Below are 7796 nucleotides of genomic sequence, written 5' to 3'. Positions count from 1 at the left end.
ACATCCCATTTGGATCAATTCCCAGATGGAAACAGGTTCTAAATTATGTTTAATCATCTAAATATTTGAGGAGTGGGAACACACAGTTGTAGTATAGATCTCTAAATATATAAGGTGAAAGATAATGATTTCATGATTTAATTCACTTGGTTCATTTGTTATATACTTAATGTGTTTATATCCACAGTTGAATATCCGTGACTTTTAGTCCACATTTCTTAATTACCTCCATCAGTGCTATGCTATTGGTAGCAGTAAGCAAGTACATACAGGGCAGACTAGACATGGATTTATGGCTAAGATACAGTGTACAAGGATTTCTGGGGAGAGTTCATAGAGCAAGAATTGTTATGCAACTAACATGACTTCAGGAGGTAAAAATTAAGGTGAAAGCTTAAAGGTGTCTGTTCAAACTGAAAAAAATAAACATGATTCAGGAGATCCCACGTTGGTGTCTGAGAAGGGCCAAAACAGTATGACACAGGTTGTGAGTAGATATGCTAAAGTAGAGTCAAGAGAAAGAAAATACAATGAGGTAATGAAGAAGGTATAGTCTACGGATTTTGGAAGGAGTCTGCATCCAAAATGTGAAGGGGAAAAGTTAAACCTAGGAAAAGGAGATCAGACAGGGAGACTTGTTAAAATACTGTTGAACCCAGGTTGAGTCCCACGTGTAGGCCCAAAGAAAAGCATAATCATGGCAGGAGAAGATGGCCCCAGCCAGGTGTTCTCTATTCTTGACCTTGGGGTTAAACACATATAGAGTATGAAAAAATGAGAGTTGATGAGAATGCGGTGTTCTCCAAAGAGAGCAAATATTGTAGAGCCAGGCCTAGTGATTGTAGTTTAGCAGAGCACAGATGCAAATCGTAAGCTGAAGTCTTAATTGTTTCTAATTATTGGCATGTGTGATTTGTCAAACACTTTACAAACATTTCATCCTAAAGTCTGCAAGGTAGGTATTCATTGCACCAGATGAGGAAATCAAATTTCAGAATAACTTGCTCAACATCACATAGTTAATAATTGAGAATGATGGGGGTTCAAGTCATGATCTGTCTGTTGGCAAAGTTTACATTTTCCAGCCGTACCAAGCTGCCTCCCTCTTGATAAGATTCCTAGTTATATGATTAGAGGTCATTTTCTGAACTTAATGAGAACTTGGAGAAAAGAAACAGATATTATGACAGAAAAGATGTTTACATATAATAAGGGAGCTGCCGACATAACAAGATAAACCTCTTAAAATACAATAAAAATGAATGAGAAAAAGTCATAGAAGGCTGTAATGCTGCTGATAAAGTGTTACTCTAATTATTAGTAATACAAAAAGTATACTCTGAAATCCCTAGAAACAGCATCTTCTCAACAAATATAACCAGAAAAATGTGCATAAACATTTCAAGAACTGCAAAATAAATTTCTTCCCCTACCAAAATTAAATGTTTGACTAATTCATTCCTTTCTAGATTCTTTAGTATTTTTTTCTAAATTATGTATAATTTTCCTCTTATGTTTCCGTGAAATGTGTAAAATTTAAATAGCATGCTATCTGATCTGGAAATAAATATGCTTGCCAGAATACTGCCTGAGCTCTGTTGCCAGTTGTACTTTCAACTCATGATTTCAACATCCCCTGGTTTTTCTTTCATTACTAGCTTGCACAAATAAATTGTCCTAAATTTGTGGTTTAAAAATGGTATTTGGGTCTTCCACTTACGTAAGAAAGAGAGACATTTCCAAAAATTCTATAGCATGCTAAAATTAAGTTTGAAGAAAGAAAATTTAGTAGAGTTAAAGGAAGGAGATTCTGCAAAGGGAAACAATGATAGCAAGCTTGATAAAGACTAAAGGTGTAATGGTCCAAAACAGGCATGCTGGATGAGCAAAGTTGCTAAGAAAATGTTGGAATTTAAGGCTGGGAGAATAGAGTGGAAAATCACAGAACTGGTAGTCACTAATATTCTAATGTACTATGCTTCTACCTGATGACTTAAGAGAGTCATGTTACTTCTTAGATGAGCTGTTTTGAGACTAAGAATTGCTATTTAGTCACTTAGATGTTTTCAGTACCGAACAAACCCCCGGTCTCAGTGGCTTTAACCACAGTGGATTAGTTGGAAGCTCATTTCCACATCGCAGAAGCCAGGGTAACAGAGTGACAATTGTATCTGAAACAATTCCAAACACCAACAGAGCAGAGGAAACGGGTAATCTGGAAAAGCATTTCTGGCTCTTAAATATTTCACATAAAATGACAACATCACTTTTGTTTACATTTCATTGGTTGAAGAAATCATATGGCCTCACCCATCTTCCACCTTTTTGTGTTGCTAAAGTAGAAGGAGCTTGGAAGTTGGAGAGAGCCCTGCTGGTATAAGGATTATCTTGTAGCATCTGCCTGATAAACACACTGCTGGGACTGTAGACATTAGAGTGAGGAGGCAGTGCTCTACATGAATGCTTCCCTTTTCAATGGGAGTCCCTGCAGTACCCCGTCACCACCAGAAAGTAGAATTATCTCTTGGAGGCATCTGAAACCTATTAGTCTTTTTGTTATTTTGTTTTTTGTTTTTTTGGAGACAGAATCTCACTCTGTTGCCCGGGCTAGAGTGTCATGGCATCAGCCAAGCTCATAGCAACCTCAAACTCCTGGGCTCAAGTAATCCTACTCCCTCAGCCTCCCGAGTATCTGGGATTACAGGCATGCACCACCATGCCCGGCTAATTTTTTCTATATATATATTTTTAGCTGTCCATATCATTTCTTTCTATTTTTAGTAGAGACAAGGTCTCGCTCTTGCTCAGGCCGGTCTCGAACTCCTGAGCTCAATCTGCCCGCCTCGGCTTCCCAGAGTGCTAGGATTACAGGCGTGAGCCACTGCATCCATCCTTGAAACCTATTAGTCTTAACTTAATCAATCCCTCCTGACTCTAGGAAAGGAGCAAAAACCAGCCAATGCAATTGAATAATTTAGATTACCCAATAATCTTATTAATTCCCATTTGTACCACGCCGTTAAACAAGGCTCACTCATAAAAAGACATGGACAAAGTCTATTTTCATAGGAAAGAGGGAAGCATGTTCCATCACTGGGAGCCAATGTCCAGGAATTCAATGCCTCTCTGGGATAGAAGGCAGTGAAAGGGCTACCCCAACACACTGAATTTGAGGAAAGAGGGGTAAGGCAGGATAGTTCCTCAGATGAATTCTTTTTTTTTCTTCTTTTTTAACAGTTTTATTGAGGCATAATTGATACAAAGAACTGCACATATTTAATATGTACAATTTGATGAGTTTGGACATATAAAAACACCTGTGATATTGTCTTCACAATCATGATAAGTGAATATAGACATATTCAGCACCTTCTTGTGATGAGGCACAGTAATCACTATAGCTCTGTGAGCCACAGTGAAGCCATCTTGTGTACAGGCTCACTGCTGCTGTGTGATTCATAGGCCCATGACCTATGAGCTGAGAAAAAAATACATAAATAACAGAAAAAAAAATAAATAAAGTGATTAACTTGTAAGTGATTGTTTAAAATCACTAGGTGTGTTTAGTTACATTGTACTGTTCCTTGGAAAAATGTTCCTCAAAGAAATGTTCCTTGATTTAACGGTTGCTATTTGCTTCTGTAAGTTTGCTTGCTTATGAATTATTGTAATCAACATGTTCTGAGCTGTATGTGTAGTATTGTTAGTGGTGAAGGTATATAACCCCTGCCCACTTTAAGATCGGGGCCATTCTCTGTCTCTGGACTTTCCCAGAACCGGGGTGGTCGCTGGCCAGCTAATAAAGACTCCTAATTTGGCTCAATTCGGTCTTTAGGTGGTGATTTCTCGCATCTTAGGCTATAACATTTGGAGATCCCACCGAGATCCGCCCTTATACAGGGCGCTTGGTGACCACTGGTGCCTGGGATCTGGTGCGGGGTCCAGTGCCTAGCCTAGGGGAGAGCTCCTGAGAGACGTTCCTCAGCCCCAGGCAATAGCCAGACCACGCTCCGGCTGCCGACACCCCCAAATTAACCAATTCCCTTGGACGAGTCTTCTGGATTTACACTGGTGAGTGTATGGTTTGTCTGTCTTTGGTGGGCCCATTCTGGTGTTCTTTGGGAAGGCTGGACGCAGCTAAGATCCCAGGAACAAGCCCCAAGGAGTGAGACGTCACTCAGGGTTTTGGTCATTGTTTTCGGACTTGGAACGCTGTTTTGGCCACGAGGCTGAATCAGCAACTATTTGGTACCGTGCCAGATAGCTTGGTTTTTCCGAAAACTTTAGGATTTTGTTTTATGTTGGTTTATTACTTGTGGTTGATTTGTTTTATGCTACTCATTGTTTGGATACTAGCGTGTTGCTGTTAGAGTGTCATCTTTCTCTGAGTAACGTAACTACAAATAGTGTTATTGTCTTGTCTCCCCTCCTGACTGTCACCTGGATGAGAGATGTGAGAATGTTATAGCCCCACGGCTGAATAGCTACAGGGCTTGAGTGGGTCCTAACCTGCGGTTCTGTGGCGACGTCCTACGGCATAACGGTGACTCACCCTCTGGAAAGAGCGGTGACCTGCCCAGGCCTTATACAAGAGCACCTTCAGCCAAGACGCACCTAAATCTCCACGAGGGGAGCAGCCAGGCAGACACCTGAAAGTACACCCCACCCTATGTGAAAATCTGTTTCTGTGTCTCTGTGTCTTGGCATTGTAAAAAACTTTGTAGCATGAAAGAGTGTACTGCAAATTGTGCTCAAAATCCCTGTGCCGGATAAGTTTAAACTGAAACCTGATAAAGTGTTGCTCTTATTGTAACAAAAAGTAACTGTGAAAAACAAAAGAATTTTTCCGGTTGCCTCGTTGGCGCCTGTTTCACCTAGCAACAACTCTCATTTGTCTCCTTCTCCTCCTAGCCAGTAAATCTACTAATTTCTCCTTCTCTCTGTTGCTGTTCCAGTCTGTTACCTATGGGTTATAAAGAATTCATTGTAAAAACTGCCCTCTATCCAAGGGGGGAACCACCTCCTGCTCCGGCGCTGAGTCACTGGTATTCTTTTAGCCCAGCTTATTGCCCAGATTGCCAGTTATATTTATTAACCACAGAACAAGGTCAAGGAGTGCCTTTGTGGGTTTCTCGACAGCAACTGCTATCCACCAAGTACGGGCGAGTGTTCTTGAGGAGTCTCCGGAAGCTGCCGACACCTGCTCTGGTACCGCCATGAATTCTGTGACTTCCTTTAGCCTTTCCTTGATTTTACTTTTTTCATGATAGGTTTAGTCTACTTGCTACCAGGCTTTTTGGCCCTGGTGTTTGGTATAGGACTTTATGGCATAGTTCCTAAGAGAATGGAACAGGTTCTGTTGATGCTGCTATACTAGACTATAATAGGCTCGATCCTCCTTTTTAAAACTCTTTCTTGGTTACCCTGTTTAGACTTTTGCCCTCGATAGTCCTTGTTTTTCAGAAACATGGGATCAGGTTCCTGGCCTCTGTAAGGCAGCCACCAGGCGACAGGCTGGGACCAAGGATTCCTGAGATCTAAAGATTATTCCCTTTTTTTCCTCAATGGGTCAATCAGGGTTATATAAGAATTGCACGCCACTTAATGTTTTTTAAAAAAACTTCCAGAAACTTTCAGGGTAATCATTTATATGCTTTTTAATTATATCCATTCATTTATACAGATGACGACCCCAGCCTCAGCCCCAGACACACTAGCTTTGGTGGCAAACTTTATAAGCTATAAGCTGAGACAGAAGGGTTATGTCTGTAAAACTGGCCCAGAGAAGGGCCCAGCAGCTGACTCGCTGCACCAAGCCATGCGGGCAGCTGGAGATGAGTTCGAGACCCACTTCGAGCATACCTTCTCTGGTCTGGAAGCTGAGCTGCATGTGACCCGCAGCTCAGCCCAGCAGAGCTTCACCCAGGTCACCAATAAGCTTTTCCAGGGGGGCCCAAATGGGGCCACCTTGTGGCCTTCTTCATCACTGGGGCTGCACTATGTGCTGAGAGTGTCAACAGGGAGATAGAGCCACAAGTGGGACAAGTGCAGGAGTGGATGGTGGCCTACTCAGAGACACGGCTGGCCGACTGGATTCACAGCAATGGGGACTGGGCAGAGTTCACAGCTCTCTATGGGGACATGGCCCTGGAGGAGGCACGGCATCAAAGAGAGAGAAACTGGGCATCAGTAAAAACAATGCTGATAGGGGCCGTAGCAGTAGGGACCCTGTTAACTATAGGGGCCTTCTTCACTAGCAAGTAAAACAGTTCCAGGGCCAGGTGGGGCTAGGTATGGCCCTTAAAATAGAGTAAATGTTTAGACAGGCCAACTAATTTGTCTACGGTACACAAAACCATACAGAGACCTAAGGAGTCTCCGGCGGTGTTCCTAGAATGCCTTTTTAAAGCTTACCACCTGTATACTCCCATAGATCCAGAGGCAGCAGAAAATAGACATGCCATTAATATGCCTTTTCCCACTTCGTTGGCCCCTGATATTAGAGAAAGCTACAGAAAGTAGAGAGATTAAAAAGTGCTGTCTGAGTTAATAAAATTGCCCAGAAAAAAACAGACCGGTTGCATACTTGTCTAACAGTTTGGACCTGTAGTATCTGGCTGGCCAGACTGCCTGTGGGCCATTGCTGCGACAGCCATCCTGGCAAAAGAAGCCTCTAAGCTCACTTTGGGGCAGGACTTGTGTATCATAACCTCTCACTCAGTAGAGGCTCTAAAAAGTCCACCTGAAGAATAATGGCTTTCCAACTCACGTATAACCAAGTGCTGTTGCTAGATTCCCCCCAGGATTTGCTTCCTGAAGACAACTGCTCTTAACCCTGCCACTCTACTGCCGGATGATGAACCGGCAGGGCCACTGCATACCTGCCATGAGATATTAGAGTCACTGGCCAATCTGAGAGCAGATCTCACTGATCAGCCATGGCCAGACCCTGATGAAAAATTATACACGGATGGAAGCAGCTACCTGTCTGAAGGAGTCAGGTATGCAGGGGCAGCTGTGGTCACTACTGACCAGGTTATCTGGGCACAAGCTTTGGGACATGGGACTTTAGGCTAGAGAGCAGAACTTACAGCTTTGACCCAAGCCCTGAGGTGGGGAAGGGATAAGATTGTTAACATCTACACCGATAGTAGATATACCTTTGCTACAGCTCACGTGCATGGAGCACTCTTTCAAGAATGGGGCCTCTTAACCTCAGAAGACAAGGAGATAAAAAATAAACTTAAAATATTGACCCTATTAGAAGCCATATGGTTACCAAAAAAGGTAGCTATTATCCATTGTAAGGGGCATCAAACCACTGATTCCCCGGTGTGGCACGGGGAAATGCTTTTGCTGACACAACAGCCAAAGAAGTCGCACAAAAACCAGTGGGGCTCCTCCAGATTCTCCCTGTCTTGCCAGAACGACTCTTACCACATTCTCCGAGGTACACGGAAGGAAAAGTTAAAATCAAAAAAGCCCTAAAGACTAAAATTGATGCAACAGGTTAGAAAATTCTCCCAGATAACAAGGTCTTGGTCCCTGAGTGCCTGGGACAAAACTTAATTGAACAGATTCATCAAAACACTCACCTTAAATGCACAAAACTAACTGAGCTTCCTCAAAAGGATTACTATATCCCCCAGCTTCATCGGATGGTTCGGCGAGTAATGACAAGATGCCCCACCTGTGCGCAGGTAAATCTGGGTAACTGCATTAATCTTCCCCTAGGAACTAGGTTACGGGGCCAAGCCCCGGGAGAACAATGGGAAGTGGACTTCACTGAAGTGAAA

General features: G+C 42.7%; 1 pseudogene; it reads left to right on the top strand.

Annotated features, from left to right (window-relative positions):
- The first annotated feature begins 5683 nt into the window (after nucleotides 1-5683).
- Nucleotides 5684-6264, top strand: LOC138383314 (bcl-2-like protein 2 pseudogene; annotated as a pseudogene).
- Nucleotides 6265-7796: the final 1532 nt, after the last annotated feature.

This window comes from Eulemur rufifrons, chromosome 5 (assembly GCF_041146395.1).
Source record: "Eulemur rufifrons isolate Redbay chromosome 5, OSU_ERuf_1, whole genome shotgun sequence".
Classification (NCBI taxonomy): domain Eukaryota; kingdom Metazoa; phylum Chordata; class Mammalia; order Primates; family Lemuridae; genus Eulemur; species Eulemur rufifrons.
Note: the sequence above shows the minus strand (reverse complement) of the source record. Positions and strands in the feature narration are given on the sequence as shown.